The following is a 17,229-nucleotide window of genomic DNA, read 5'->3' as shown; positions in this document are numbered from 1 at the left end:
CCTTAAATTATTTGAATGTGTCACTCATGCACTTGGATATATCTCTTGGGATCTCTTGCCTAGCTTCTGTTCCATTATGCACATTTGATACTTCCCCCCTTACTATGTGATACAATTATAAAAATGATATAATTTACATATCAATTCAAATTTTGCTACACATTCAGCTGATATTATTTCATTTGACTATTATAATAATCCTGTTAGGAAATTGTTATTATTTTTTCTCTTTTACAGATGAATAAACTAAAGGCTACAGATGTTTTTTAATTTGCCAAGGGTTACAAAGCCAGTAAATATCTGAGGCAGAGTGTGCCCTATGATTTATCCACATCCACTAAATAACCTAACTGCCTAAAATGTAGCTCTGATGACTATTACATACTTTACTCTGTCTTTTTAGAGAATGGTCATTTTCTTGCATACATTTGAATGTTTTATTTTTCTTTTTCAGCATTTCTTTTTTTTAATTTTATCATTTTATTTAATATTTTACTTTTCAACATTGATTTCCACAAGATTTTGAGTTACAAATTTTCTCCCCATTTCTACTTCCCGCCCCCTATTCCACGAGGGCATATATTCTGATTGCCTCATTTCCCAGTCAGCTCTCCCTTCTGTCACCCCACTACTTCCCTCCATCCCATTTCCCCTTACTTTCTTGTAGAGAAGGATAGATTTCTATGCCCCATTCCCTATATATCTTGTTTCCCAGCTACATGCAAAAAAAATAACTTTTTTTTTGAGCATCTGCTTTTAAAACTTTGAGTTCCAAGTTCTCTCCTCTCTTCCCTTCCCACCCACCCTACCTAGGAAGGCAAGCAATTCAACATACATCACACAGGTATCATTATGTAAAACACTTTCACAATGCTCGTGTTGTGAAAGACTAACTATATTTCCTTCCATCCTATCCTGTCCCCCTTTATTCAATTTTCTCCAATGACCCTATCCATTTTCACAAGTGTTTGCTTTTGTTCACCTCCTCCTCCTATCTGCCCTCCCCTATCATCCCCCTTTTTTTATCCCCCTCTCCTTACTTTCCTGTAGAGTAAGATACCCAATTGAGTGTGTACGTTATTCCCTCCTCAAGTTCAATCCGATGAGAGTAACATTCACTCATCACCCCTCACCTGCCCCCACTTCAAATTGTTTCTTTTGTGGAAAAGGAGGTCCAAAAATCACTGAAGAAAATACCACCTTAAAAATTAGATTGGAGCAAGTGGAAGCTAATGACTTCATAAGAAATCAAGATATTATAAAAAAAGAATACAACCAAATAATCAGTATCAATAAAGAGAAATGAGTGAATTACATCATCAATGAAGATGAAATTAAAACACTTATTAGGTGATATTTCATCCAAATATATGCCAATAAAATGACAATCTAAGTGAAATGGTTGTATATTTACAAAAATAAAAAATCCCAGATTAACATAAAAGGATATAGAATTCTTAAATAATCCTATCTTAGAAAAAGAAGTTGAATAAACCATAAGTGAGCCCTCTAAAAAAAAAATAAAGTCTTTAGGACCAGATGGAGGGGGCAGAGCCAAGACGGTGGAGTAAAAGGAGGGACTCACTTGAGCTCTCCCTCAAACACCTCCAAATACCTCTAAAAATGACTACACAAAATCCCCCCAAAATGACAGAGAGAAACAAATTTCCAGCCCAAGACCACCTGGAAGGTTGACAGGAAAGGTCTGTTGCACCAGTCTGAGAGAGGAGCAGAGTCCAGTGTGAGCTGCGAAGGCACAGATGGGGCCAGAGCAGGAGTCAAGGGACTCAATCACTGGCATCTATGGTGGTTTCCAGACTTCTCAACCCACAAACACCAAAGACAATTTAGAAGGTCATGAGGAAAGGTATGTCAGACCTGAGTGAGAGAGGAGCAAGGTCTGTCTCCAGCCTTAGGGTAGCATTGGTAGTGGCAGCAGCAGCAGCAGTGCCTACTTCTGGAGCTCTGGGCCCACAGACAGTAGGAGGATTGAGTGGTTGATCAGAGCAGGCTTGCAGGGAACTCTTTGTTGGCACTGATGCAGGATTCTATTGCTTTGCTTGTGTCTGGATCTGGTCACAGTCCTGGGTGGCAGTCCTGAGGTATGGAGCAGTGTTGGCATGGTGAAGCTTTTGGTGGCTGTGGAGAGGAAATCCTCACAGTTCCAAGGCAGAAAAGAGTGCTTGTGGTCACTCACAGACCAGAGCACAGACCAGGAAATGAGTAAACACCTCTCTTTTGATCATACCACCTTGGAAGAACTGAACATTTGAAGGCCCCTAGAAATATCTCTGAAAACAGCTACACAAAACCCATGAAGCTTGGAGCAGTACACCCTCCATACTGTAAGCAGAGACGTACCTTAACAAAGAGCTAAAAAGTCAAGTAATTGACTGGGGAAAAGAGAAAAGAGTGGGGGAAAAATTGGACTATAGGATCTTACTTTGGTGAAAAGGAATATCAAAACATACCATCAGAAGAAGGCAACAAAATCAAAGCTACTATATCCAAAGCCTCCCAGAAAAAATGTGAATTGGTCACAGGCCATGAAAGAGCTCAAAAAGAATTTAAAAGGCCAAGTAAGAAAAACAGAGGACAAATTGGGAAGAGAAATAAGAGCAGTGCAAGAAAATCATGGAATTTGACTCTTGTTTGTGTCATAAAAAGGATTTGGTAGGACTCTCTCTTTGACTATTTTCCCAAATAGTCTATAAAGTATGGGAATTAATTTAAACATTATTGGATCAGGGAAGCCAAGATGGCTGCATGAAAACAGCATCTTACCGGAGCTCTCTCACAAGTTCTGTCAGATTCCTATAAAAAAGTGAATTTGAGCAGATTTGAGAGAGTTAGAAACTGCAAGCAGTCTGAGTGGAGCAAATTTCCAAGCCAGGAGAGTCTGAAAGGCTGAGTGAATGAATCGTGCACAGCTGCTCCAGACAGCACCAAAGCAGAAGCAGCCAGCCGGGAAACCATGTGGGAGACAGGCTGGGAGGAAGCTGGGCACCCAAAACTGGCAGAGATCTCAAGGCCTCCCAGCAGGACAGCAGTCTGTGGAAGTGACAAGAGGCAGCACAATGCCACCAGCCATGGTACATCAACTCCTGAGGCTTGTAGCCCAAAGGTATGAAACCTGTCTTCTTGAACTTCCAGGAGACATAATGGCCAAGTAAACAGCTCTAATCCCTCCCCACTCACCCAGAGAATTCCTTGGGAAAAAAAAACAAACCTCTGGAATAGAGGAGATAGAAATGGGACTTCAGTGGCTGAGTAATAGGAGTTCCTGAGTCCCAGAGGGGCAGAGCCAGCAGGGGTCAACACCAGGAGCCCAGACATACTCTTGCTTCCTCAGGGGAAGTGCCAGACACCAGCTCAAACAACAAAGAGCTGAGACCATTGCTGAAGAGCAACAGTGCTGGAAAGCAGCCCCAGGGGAAAAGGAGACTTCAGGCAGACAGACCCTTCCCCCACACCTCAGTAAAAAGAGGGCTATAATTCACAAAGCCAACAACTAGACTCACAATCCCCAGAATAAGAAAGCTGGGACAGAGAGTGTGGAGCCCCAAAAGCAGAAATTTATTGTAAAGCCAGGAAAAGGCTAACCAACATGAGGAAGAACACAAAAAAAAACTGAGGACCATTGATTCTTTATATGGAGACAGGCATGATCAAAATATCAATTTGGAAGAGGATAGCAATGACACTATACCCACATCTGATACCTCAAAAGGAAATGTGAATTGGTCTCAAGGCCAAAAAGCATTACTGGAAGAGCAACAGGAGGATTTTAAAAATTAGGGACGTAAAAGAAAAAATGGAAAAAATGAAAAAAAATTCCACTGACTAAATCAAGTCCCTAAAGAATAAGATTGGCAAAATGGCTAGAGATGCAGTATCTAAATAGAGAAAATGACACCCTGAGAGGTAAAATCAACTAATTGGAAAAGGAGACTTAAAAGCAAAATGAAGACAGTAACTCATTAAAAATTAGAATTGAGCAAGTGGAAGCTAATGCTCTATGAGGCATCAAGAAGTATTAAAACAAAATGTAAAGAATGAAAAAATAAAAGAAAATGAAAAATATCTCTGGAAAAACAACTGACCTGGAAAATAGATCCAGGAGAGACAATTTAAGAATTATTGGTCTACTGGAAATCCATGATGAAAAAAAGAGCCTTGACAGTATCTTTGAAGAAATTATCAAAGATAACTGCCCAGAGGTCCTAGAACCAGAGGGAAAAAAAGCCTTTGAAAGAATTCACTGATCACCCCCTGAAAGAGATACCAAATTGCAAATACCAAGAAATATTATAGCCAAATTTCATAATTACAAAGTCAAGGAGAAAATACTGCAAGCAGCCAAAAAGAAACAATACAAATATCGTGGAACTATAGTCAGGATCACACAGGATCTCTCAGCTTCTACATTAAAAGACAGGAGAAATTGGAATATGATATTCCAAAGGGAAAGGAGCTGGGAGTACAACCAAGGATCAACTACCCAGCAAAACTAAGCATAATTTTTCAGGCAAGGAGATGGACAGTCAACGAAATAAGGGAATTCCAGACCTTCCTGATGAAAAGGCCAGAAATCAATGGAAAATTTGATCTCCAAATACAAAACTCAAGAGAGATATAAAAAGGGAAACAGGGGGAAAAAACCCCACAAACCTTATTAATCAATAATGGCAAATTATTTGCATCTTTATATAGGATTATATCATCTTATGTATGTTTTATTTATATACATATATATGTCAATCTTGAGAATAGTACAGCTATTATGACAATTGAAAGGGATGCACATAGATTGTCAATGCCTGTATAAAATAACCGATATAAGGATAAAAAACATAATTAAGAGATGTAAAGGGAGGGTTATGAGAGAACAGGTAAGGAGGTAGTAGAAAAGGGTAAATTACACCAAATGAAGAGGCACAAAGACACATTTTAGTAGAGGGAAAGAAGGGAGGGAGAAGAGCAGTATTTGAACTTTACTGTCATCTTATCTGGTTCAAGAAGGGAATAACATACCCTGATAAGTATAGAAATCTAACATGTCCTACTGGAAGTAGGAGGGGAAAGGGGGAAAAAGGAGAGGGCTGTTCAGAAGGGAGGGGAGAAGTAGCAACTGGGAAATGGTAAGATAAGGGAGGGGAATCAAGAGGGAGGGTAAACAGAGGAAGGCGGTGGTCAAAATCAAAACTTTGTTGAGGAGTGGATGGGGAAAGGGAGAAATAAAAGCATAAACTAGGAGAAATAGGATGGAGAAAAAGAAACAGACAGAAATCATAACTGTGAATGTGAATGGGAGCAGATAGCAGAATGGATTAAAAACCACAATCCTACAATATGCTGTTTACAAGAAACACATTTGAAATAGGGGGATACACACAGGGTAAAGGCAAAAGGCTGGAGTAAAATATATTGCACCTCAGCTAAAGTAAAAAAGGAGGTGTAGCAATCCTAATCTCAGACAAAGCAAAAGTAAAGATAGATTTAATTAAAAGAGATAAGGAAGGACACTACATCCTGCTAAAAGGCACCATAAACAATGAAGCAATATCATTGTTTAACATATATGCACCAAGTGGTAAGGCATACAAATTCTTAGAGGAGAGGTTAAGGGAGTTACAGGAAGAAATAGACAGCAAAACTATAATATTGGGAGACCTCAACCTCCCCCTTTCTGAACTTGATAAATCTGACCTCAAAATAAATTAGAAAGAAGTTAAGGAAGTGAACAGAATTTTAGAAAAGGCAGATATGATAGACCTCTGGAGAAAACTGAATGGGGATAAAAAAGAATATACTTTCTTCTCAGCAGTACATGGCACATACTAAAAATTGATCATGTACTAGGGCATAAAAACCTCACAATCCAGTGCAGAAAGGCAGAAGTAGTCAAAGCATACTTTTCAGATCATGATGCAATAACAATTATTTGTAACAAAGAACCATGGAAAAATAAGCTAAAAATTAATTGGAAACTACATAATCTGATTCTAAAGAATGAATGGGCCAAATAACAAATCAGAGAAACAATTAATAACTTCATTAAAGAGAATTACAATAATGAGACAACATACCAAAACTTATGGGATGCAGCAAAAGCAGTTCTTAGGGGAAGTTTTATATCTCTAAATGCTTACATGAATAAAATAGGGAAAAAGGAGATCAATGACTTGAGCCTACAACTGAAAAAGCTAGAAAAAGAACAAACTGAAAATCCCCAATTAAATACAAAATTAGAAATACTGAAAATCAGAGGAGAGATGAATAAAATTGAAACTAAGAAAATTATTGAATTAATAAATAAAACCAAGAGCTGGTTTTATGATAAAACCAATAAAATTGATAAACCTTTAGTCAATTTGATTAAAAAAAAGAAAGAAGAAAATCAAACTACCAGTATCAAAAATGAAAAGGGTGAGTTCACCTCTAATGAAGAGGAAATCAAAACAATAATTAAGAATTATTTTGCCCAATTGTATGCCCATAAATTTGACAACCTTAGAGATATGGATGAGTATCTACGAAAATATAAATTGCCCAGGTTAACAGAAAAGGAAGCAAAATTTCTAAATAACCCCATCTCAGAAAAAGAAATTGTGCAAGCCATCAATGAACTCCCTAGGAAAAAATCTCAAGGGCCAGATGGTTTTACATGTGAATTCTATCAAACATTTAAAGAACAATTAATTCCCACACTTTATAGACTATTTGGGAAAATAATTGAAGAAGGAGTCCTACTAAATTCTTTTTATGACACAAATATGGTACTAATACCCAAACAAGGTAGAGTCAAAACAGAGAAAGAAAATTATAGACCAATTTCCCTAATGCATATTGATGCAAAAATTTTAAATAAAGTATTAGCAAAAAGATTGGAACAACTTGTCACAAGAATAATACACTATGACCAGGTAGGATTTATTCCAGGAATGCAAGGCTGGTTCAATATTAGGAAAACTATTAGCATAATTGACCATATCAACAACAAAACTAGCAGAAATCATATGATCATCTCAATAGACGCAGAAAAAGCCTTTGACGAAATACAACATCCATTCCTATGAAAAACACTAGAAAGCATAGGAATAAATGGAACCTTCCTTAGAATTATAAATAGCATCTACCTAAAACCATCAACAAGCATTTGTAATTTGTAATTTGTAACGGGGATAAGCTAGAAGCATTCCCAATAAGATCTGGGGTGAAACAAGGATATCCATTATCACCCCTACTATTCAATTTGGTACTAGAAACATTAGTTGTAGCAATAAGAGAAGAAAAAGGAATTGAAGGAATTAGCACAGGCAAAGAAGAAGCTAAATTGTCACTTTAGCAGATGATATGATGATTTACTTAGAGAATCCTAGAGAATCAAGTGAAAAACTACTTGAAATAATAAATAACTTTAGCAAAGTTGCAGGATATAAAATAAACCCACATAAATCCTCAACATTCCTATACATTACTAATAAAGCCCAACAGCAAGACATAGAAAGAGAAATTCCATTCAAAATTACTATAGACACTATAAAATATTGGGAGTCTATCTGCCAAGACAAACCCAGGGCCTATATGAACATAATTATGAAACATTTTTCATGAAAATAAAGTCAGATCTAAATAAATGGAAAAATATCAGTTGCTCATGGTTAGGCCGAGCTAATGTAATAAAAATGACAATTTTACCTAAATTAATCTATCTATTCAGTGCCATACCAATTGAACTCCCCCAAAATTATTTTACAGAGCTAGATAAAATAATAACAAAATTCATCTGGAAGAACAAGAGGTCTAGAATATCTAGGGTATTAATGAAAAGAAATGCTAGAGAAGGTGGCCTAGCCATACCAGCTATTAAACTGTACTATAGAGCAGCAGTCATCAAAACTACCTGGTACTGGCTAAGAAACAGAGGTGTGGATCAGTGGAATAGGATAGGTACACAAGATGGAATAGTCAACGACTATAGCAATCTGCTCTTTGATAAACCCAAAGAATCCAGCTTCTTGGTTAAGGATTCACTATTTCACAAAAACTGCTCGGAAATTTGGAAAATGGTAGGGCAGAAACTGGGCATAGACCAATATCTTCCACTATATACCAAAATAAAGTCAAAATGGGTTCATGATATAGGAATAAAGGCTGAAACTATGAGCAATTTGGGAGAGCAAGGAATAGTTTACTTATCAGATTTATGGAAAACAAAAGAATTCATGACCCAATGAGAGATAGAGAACATTACAAAATGCAAAATGGATAATTTTGATTATGTTAAATTGAAATGTTTTGTACAAAAAAAGCCAATGTAACAAAGATTAGGAGCGAAGCAGAAAATTGGGAGAAAATCTTTACAACTAGTGTCACTGATAAAGGCCTCATTTCTAAAATATACAGGGAACTGTGCCAAATATATAGGTTTCCCCAATTGAGAAATGATCAAAGGATATGAACAGGCAATTTTCAGGGGAAGAAATTAAATATATCTATAGACATATGAAAAAATGCTCAAAATCACTACTGATTAGAGAAATGCAACTCAAAACAACTCTTAGATACCACATCTCTCCTGTCAGATTGGCTAAAATAACAAAACAGGAAAATGATAAATGCTGGAGAGGATGTGGGAAAATTGGAACATTGTTACATTGCTGGTGGAATTGTGAACTGATCCAGCCATATTCTAGAACCAGAGGGGGAAATAGTTATTGAAAGAATCCATCCATCACCTCCTGAAGGAGATCCCTAAAGGAAAATTTCTCGGAATATTGTGGCTAAATTCAAGAGTTCCCAGGTCAAGGAGAAAATACTGCTAGGACCAAATGGAGCTCCAAATGAATTATCACAGACCTCAAGACAAACAAACAAACAAACAAACAATTGCTTCTAATACTATATAAAGTACTTGGAAAAGAAAAAAAGGTAAAGAAGAAAAAAATGTACCAAATTCATTTTATGACACCAATATCATTTTGATACTTAAACAAGGAGAGCAAAAACAGAGAAAAAAAGCTATAGACCAATTTCTGTAATTAAAATTAATAAACATTTTTAAACAAAATACTAGCAACGAGAATACAGCGATATATTACAAAGATCATACACTTTGACCAGGTGGGATTTATACTAGGCATACTAGGCTTGTTTATTATAAGAAAGAAATCAGCTTAATTGACCATATTAATAACATAAAAACAAAAGTCACATGGTTATCTCAGTAGACACAGAAAAATCTTTGACAGAATACAACACCCATTCCTATTAAAACACTTGAAAATATAGGAATAAGTGGAGCATTTTTTAAAATGACACATAGGTTTTATCTAAAAACAATAGCATGTAATATCTGTAATGGGCATAATGTCGATGTCCTGAATAAGATCAAGGGTGAAGAAAGTATGGTCATTATTATCACTATTATTTAATACTATAAATGTTAAGTTTAGCAATAAGACAGGAAAAAGAAATTTAAGGCATATGAACAGGCAACAAAAAAACAAAGTTATCACTTTTTGTAGATGGCGTGATGGTGTACTTAGAGAATCTTACAGAATAAACTAAAAAAGTTAGTTGAAACAATGAACAACTTGAGCAAAGTTGCAGCATATAAAATAAATCCACAGAAGTCATCAGCATTTCTAAATAGTACCAAGAAAACACAGCAGGAAGAGATAGAAAGAGAAATTCTATTTTAAATAACTGAAGACAGTATTAAATATTTTGGATTCTCCCTACAAAGATACATCCTGAAACTAAAGGAACATGATTAAAAACACTTCAGATAAATAAAGGCAGATCTAAACAATTAAAAAATATATTAATTATTCATGGGTATACTAAGCCAAAATAATAAAAATGACAATGCTACCTAAAATAATTTACTTGTTCAGTGCCATACCAATCAAATTACCAAAGAATTATTTTATAGAGCTTGGAAAAATAATAAGAAAATTCATCTGGAGAAACAAAAAGTCAAGAGTATCAAGGTAATCAATGGAAAAAAAAAAGTGTGATGTAAGTTGTCCTGACAGTGTCAGATTTCATACAATACTGCAAAATACTGTAATCATTAAAACAATCTCTCACTGAGTAATAGTGGATGGTCAATGGAACACAGTAATTACACAACATAGAGTAATAATTGAACACAGTAATCTTTTGCTTGATAAGCCCAATGAACCAAAATTTTGTGACAAGAACTCACTATTAGATGAAAATAGATGGCCAAAAAAAAATAAAAAAAGAAGAGAAAACAAAAAAAAAGAAAATAGATGGCAAAACTTTAAAGTAGTTTGGCAGAAACTAGGCATAGACCAACATCTAACACTGTATACCAAGATAACACCAAAATGGGTACATTATTTCCATATAAAGGTGATATAACAAGCAAATCAAGGGAGCATGAAAAATGTACCAGTCAGCTTTGTGGATAAAGGAAGTTTTGTTGTTCTTCAGTACTTTTTCAATCATGTCCAACGCTTCATGACCTCATTTGGGGTTTTCTTGATAAAGATGCTAAAGGGGTTTGCCATTTCTTTCTCCAGCTCATTTTATATATGAGAAAATTGAGGCAAATGGGGTTAAATGACTTGTACAGGGTCACACAGCTAGCAAGTATCTGAGACCAGATTTGAACTCATGAAAATAAGTCTTCCTGAAGCCAGCCCCAGCACTTTATCCACTGCATCATCAAGCTGCCCAGACAAGTGAAGTATTTATGATCAAACAAGAGACAGAGGGGAGCACAGGAAGTGAAAATGGATAATTTTGATTATTTTTAAAATTGCATAAAGAAAACCAATGCTGGCAAAATTAAAAGGAAAGCAGGAAACTGGGGAACATGTACAGCAAGTTTGTCTGATAAAGAAATTATTTCTCAATATATAGGTAAATGAGCCAAGTTTCTAAAGAGCCCATTCCAATTGATAAATGGTTAAAGGGTATGAACAGTCAGTTTTCAGAAGAAGAAATGAAAGCAATTGATAATCAAATGAAAAATGTACTAAGTCACTTATAATACAAATCAAAAGAACTCTGAGAACCACCTCACACCCACCAAATTGGCTAACATGACAAAAAAGGAAAACGACCAATTCTGAAGGTGATATGGAAAAATAGGAACATTGATGCACTGTTGGTGGTGGAGTCATGAACCCTAACATACCCATTCTGGAGAACAATTTGAAGCTATGTCCAAATTGACCCAGAAATACTGCTACTAGATATGCATGCCAATGAGAGCAAAGAAAAAAGTAAAAAAAAGACTTATATGTACAAAAATAATTATAACAGCTCTTTGTCGTGTTGGGAAAGAATTAGAAATTTAGAGGATATTCATCAATTGGTGAATGGATGAATAAGTTATGGTATATGATTCTGATGGAATACTGTTGTGCTATAAAAAAATGACAAACAGGGTGGTTTCATAAGAACTCTGAAAGACTTATACGAACTAATGAAAAGTGAAGGAGCAGATCCAGGAAAACATTTTACATAGTAACAGCAATATTGTAACAATCATCACCTGTGAAACAGTTAGGTATTCTCATCAATACAATGATCCATGATAATTCCAAACATGTTGAAAAAGACTAGGAATCTCCAGGGAGAAAACTGATGAACTCTGAATACAGATTGAAATATATTTATCCTTTATTTGTTTTTCTTTCTTTCTTTCCAACATGATTAATGTAGAAATATGTTTTGTATGACTTCATATGTACAATAGGTATCATATCACTTGCCTTCTCAGTGGATGGGGGGGGTGAGACTGGAGGAAGAGAGAAAACATGGAAATAAAAATAAAAAAAACATTAAAAATAAATTATTTTTTAAAATAATAGGTAACGTTGGAAGGGGAGAGGGTCATTTATATTTATATAAATATAAATATATATATTTATTTAGTTTTGGTAAGTAAGAGATGATTGGTAACTTTGAAAGGATCAGTTTCAGTTGAATGGTAAGCTGGGAAGCTCCATTCCAGTGTTGAAAGGTAAGTGAAAGGGGAGGAAATATAAGCACTGTTTGTCAATAGCTTTTTCAAGAAGTTTGGCTAAGAAGGAGAAAAATATAGAACAATAGCTGGAGGGTATGTTAAGTTCCATGCAATAACAGTGTTTTTGTTTTATTTGTTTGTTTTAGGATAGGAAAGACCAGGATATGTTAGTTAAGTATCAGGGAAAGCACTTTTGTATATAGTGGAATGGAAAAATAGGGAATGAATGCTGATGATAGTGTGAACACTCTGTTGGAGAAATATAAGGTATGAGATCAAGGGTATATATAGTAGGTTTGGCCCTGGCAAGCAGAAGGGCTACCTCATCATCACAGACTGTAATGAAGTGAGAAATATTAGGAGAAGATGTCAAAGGAATGCGATATATAGAGGAGGAAGTAAAAGGAAGCTCTTGGAAATGTTTATTATTGTTGTTATTTTTGATGTTATCATTATTAGGGCAACTAGGTGGAGCAGTGAATAGAGTGATAGGATTTTGGGCCTGGATTCAGGAAGACTCATCTTCTTGAGTTCAAATCTGGCATCAGACACTTAATAGCTACGTGACCATAGGCAAATCACTTAACCCTATTTGCCTCAGTTCCCTTGCCTGTAAAGTGAATAGTAGAAGGAAATGGAAAACAATTTCATTATTTCTGCCAAGAAAACCCCAAATGGGGTTATAAAGAGACAGACATAGTTGAAGACAAATGAACAAAATTATTAGTATTATCTATCATTATTATTATGATAATTATTATTATTATTTTGGAGGAGTATGAGATAAAGTCATCAGTAGAGTGGTTGGGCTAGTGTGAGGTACTGAGGCTTGAAAAGAGAACATCTATTGTGGTAGGTGTAATGGAATAAGTTAAACAAGAATAGTAGGATTTTCTTGATGTAATGAAACCCCAATTAAGATGAGCTAGCACAAATTTATGGCTGACTTCCTCAGCATAGTTTCATGATTTCCTCCAACTGGGCTAAGAAGTACATGAGTAGGAGTGAAGGAGGTAGATGATGAAAATCATCAAGGATTGGGGGTTAGCAAGGAATAATCAAAAATAGAAAAGCAGAGCAAGGGATTCAAGAATAAGGAATGCATAGTATGTACTTAAATGTTCAGCAAGGAGTCAAAATCAGCAAAGGAGGAGAGTACAGCCAGAATAGGCATGAAAGATTAGAGTTCATGGTGAGTTATGAAGAGTAATGAGCTAGGCATCTGTAGCAGCAAGTACCCTAGCATACCCAGGATGGCCTGATAGTACAGGTTCTTAGATCTGCTTTTATAGGAAAGACTGCTCAAAAAAGGGGGTTAACAATCCTACTTTTAATTGCATTCACTAGTTCAGGGGAAGGGTCAATGCCCTGAAAGTCAGAGAAAATACAAGCAGAGAAATTAGACCAACAAACAGGGCTCTGACTGCCTGAATCAAAGCAATATTGCTATGCGCTTTACATACACCACTGGACTGAGAGAGCCTTTATATCTGAGCAGTTGAGGAGCTCTGAACATATGGCTACTCAGTCTTGACCAGGGAGTCACAAGGTCCTTCTCATAAGTGAGCCTCCCCACCCCCCCAAAGCAAAATAACAACTCAGAGTATATTTACACTTCTCAGAGCTAGAAGGCATCACAACCCTTGTTACTCAGTGCCTAATCAACTTATTACCAAAAGGTGTGAAAACCTTCCCACAAGCAAGCCTCCCCCAAGCAAATTTCCCTTAATGGGCTCCACATGAAACCTATTAATGGGAGAGGAAGATCTTCAAATCCCATCAACATTACAGCATCATGGAAGGTAGAAAGATAAAAAGCATATAATCAAATAAAGGATATTCAAAGATTTTGAGGAAAGACAAAAGTAGCACACATGAGTAACGACAAGATCGAGGGCATGGCTATCCTTATGGGTAATGGTAAAGTTGTAGCAAATGGGTCGATCAAAAATCTCAGCAACTAAGAGATTTGAGAGAATTTCAATATATATGGTGAAATCCCCTTAGAATAAGGGAAGAATTTGGGATAAAGAGTAAGACTGAGATAGACACTGAATTCCCTAAAAAAGGAAGAATAACATTCCTGGTGTTGGTAAATAATAGCTAGTAGAATCGAGATTAGGAAATAAATTTGGACTCAGTGAAACTCAAGAGTAGTGTTGCTGAGTGATGGTGGTAAATGAAGAGTCAGAATGGCAACAAAGATCAATAATGGCAGCAAAAATGATTTCAATTTCACCATCAGAAGCAGTGAGTAAGGGGTATAAGCCAAAGTGCATCCAGTACTAGAAAGGGTGTCATGTGAAGCAGTCTCATTAGCAGAAAAGTGGGTCTTGATGAGTGCCAAAGATTCAAGGAGTGATACAAGTAGAAGCTTAAAATGAAAGCAAGCTTATTAATTTTGGAGTAGGTATTTCAGAGAACACAGTGTAAGGCCAAGGTTGATCTTCAGTGCTATATTTGTGGGATAGGATTGAAGAGAATGAAAATGGAGCAGACAGCTGTGATTGGGGACATTGGTTTGTTATTCAGAAGTTGACAGTTCAATATTACCAGGATAGAGATCATAGAAGATGAGAGCATGCTCACCATTGGGGTAATGAGTCCAGGGTAACAGTAATGTTAGCTAATGAAAGCAGTTGATTAGACAGTTCAAGGTGGATGATTAGTGCTTGGACAATTCTCAATTGCTTGACTTGCTATGTTGCTGTGAACTGGGGCAATCTCTGCATTATCCAACTGCTAAGCCTATCAAAGAGGTTTGTCCAATCTGGAAACCTCCCAGAGCAGGGACTGACCTCATTGTTCTAGAAGCAATAATTTGGCTTACCTGGAGTAAGGGATTCAACACTAGGCTTGGATTCAGGAAGACCTGTGTTAAAATATCATCTCTGGAACTTAATAGATGTATGACTGAGCAATTAATTTAAACTTTATATATCTCAGAAAGGTCTCTATGACTTACCTGTTAATACGATCCTGGTGGGAGAACTTCCCTACATTGACAAAATCAAAGATCCTTCTTGTGTTTACCATCTATCACAGAAGTATCAGGTCATAGTATGACCATAAGTCTAGAACTGAGGAATGTCAGAGATCATTTGGTTCAATCTATCTCCTTTTACAGATGAAGAAACTGAGAGCCATAGAGCCTAAATCACTTGCCAAGATCACATAGATAGTAAGTAACTACATCTATCTAGCGGTCTGGCTGTCTATCTATCTATCTATCTATCTACTTGTTTCCCCCCATTAGAATATAGGTTTGTTGAGAACAGAGGGTAGTTTATTTTTGTCTCCAGGTCCCCAGTGCCAGCATAGGATCTGATACATAATGGAGTGTTTAATAAATGCCTAATTGGTTAATTGATTGATTGGCTTACAAAAATAACACAAATACGAATAATGATAATAATAATTAGCATTACATATCACCTTAAGGTTTGTAACACACTTTAGATATTTGTCTCATTTTATTCCTACAACAAACCTGTAAAGTAGGTGCTATTGTAATATACATATTACAGATGAGGAAAAAGAGACAGAGAGAGATGAAATGACATTCCTAGGGTTACACAGCTAGTAAGTGTCTGAGGCTGTAATTGAACTCAAGGTCTTCTTAACCCCAGGTGTAGTGCTCTGTTCAGTGCACCAGCTAGCTGCCTTTAAATGTTACAGGTCAGGCAGTAGTAGCTTCTTTCTTTCCTCAAGACAAAAATTATATTAGATAACTCTTTTGCAAAAATCTAAGGCACAGAGAGACTAAGCCCAAGCTAATATAATTATTAAGTATTAGGGGTGGCACATGAATACCATCCTGTTTCCAAAGCCAATATTCTTTCCACCATACCATGTTGTTTCTTTTTCTGAAGAGCATAAAATATTATTATGCGTTATTGCTGCAAAGAAAGATAGAATTGAGTAAGTGGGGATAGGGAGCTGGCATTGAAGTCAAGAAGGCCTGGGTTCAAGTCCTGTTTCTCATACATACTGGCTGCCTAACTGAGCAAGACACAACCTCAGTATTCCTGGCAATTTTCTAAGACAGAATTGCAGGAAAAAATGCCAACCTGTAGTGGTAGAGAGGGTTCTCTTACAAAAGATTTCCCTCTACCAGTGAAATTACAGGTCTAGAGCAGAATCTGAGGTGAGTAAATGTTAAACAGAAAAATCAAGAGTTTACATGATATATGTTAATATGGGAGCCTATATGACAATGAGAAGACACTGGACCATGCATCAAAATATATGATTTAAAACCTTGGCTTTGCCACTTCAGTTTTCTCATCTGTAAAATGGGCCTAATAATTATTACACCATCTAATTCACTGGGTGGCTATAAGGAAAATAAACATGAAAGAAAGATGTTGTGTTATTATTCGTGACTCTTTTGACTGCACTTCCAAAAAAGTGGGCATAGTGAGTAAGAGTCCTCAAAGAAAATGTTTTTCTCCTACAACCTATTATTTATGCAATTTTGGTGTCTTTTAACAGTTCTTTTCATATTCTATGGCTCAGTTTTGGAGAGCAAAACAGAAAAAAAAATAAATCAAGCTCTCTCCCTTCTCCCCCAAATTGAAAATGTGCGTCTCAGCCGTCTTTCCAACATCTCTGGTCCACATTCATTTTAAAGCTCTGGCAGCTAATTCCCTGTATTTTTCCCCTAGCACAAAGCTTCCTGGGGGAGCCTGTTGTAGAAAGCTCTGGATATGTTTATTCTGGTAAGGTAAGTTTTCTTCTTGTCCCCAATTTCTAGGAGTCTGCCTATCACAGAAAAAAAGCAGAACCCCCAAGGCTAACTATAAATATATGAAAATACAGGATTTCCATTTGCCAAGGGAAAAAAAAACATAATGAACTGAAAAGTGAGGTAGATATGTTCAGATAAAGATGTAGGTGATCATTCTGATGATGTTTAAACTTCCAGGACAGGGTATAAGGGACTGGAGATTAACACTTATGGCTTGTCCTCCTTAATAATGTTTACCAGCTATCTTTACCCTAGGAGGGGAGAAGGATAGAGCCTGCTTCAGGTCATGGTCTCCTGACAGCCTGTAAGAATGCATTTCCTACATTAAAATAAGAGCCTATGGGAAAATTGCCTCCAAATGTACAGAATTTTCACTTTATACCCAACTTAGCTAAAAGGCATCTAGTCGGTATCTCGAGAGATCCCTGTGCTGAATATTATTGAAAAGATCATTCAGCTTTACTGAAAC

Source organism: Trichosurus vulpecula, chromosome 1, assembly GCF_011100635.1.
Source record: "Trichosurus vulpecula isolate mTriVul1 chromosome 1, mTriVul1.pri, whole genome shotgun sequence".
Classification (NCBI taxonomy): Eukaryota; Metazoa; Chordata; class Mammalia; order Diprotodontia; family Phalangeridae; genus Trichosurus; species Trichosurus vulpecula.
The sequence above is the reverse complement of the archived record's forward strand: the minus strand, read 5'-3'. Positions refer to the sequence as shown.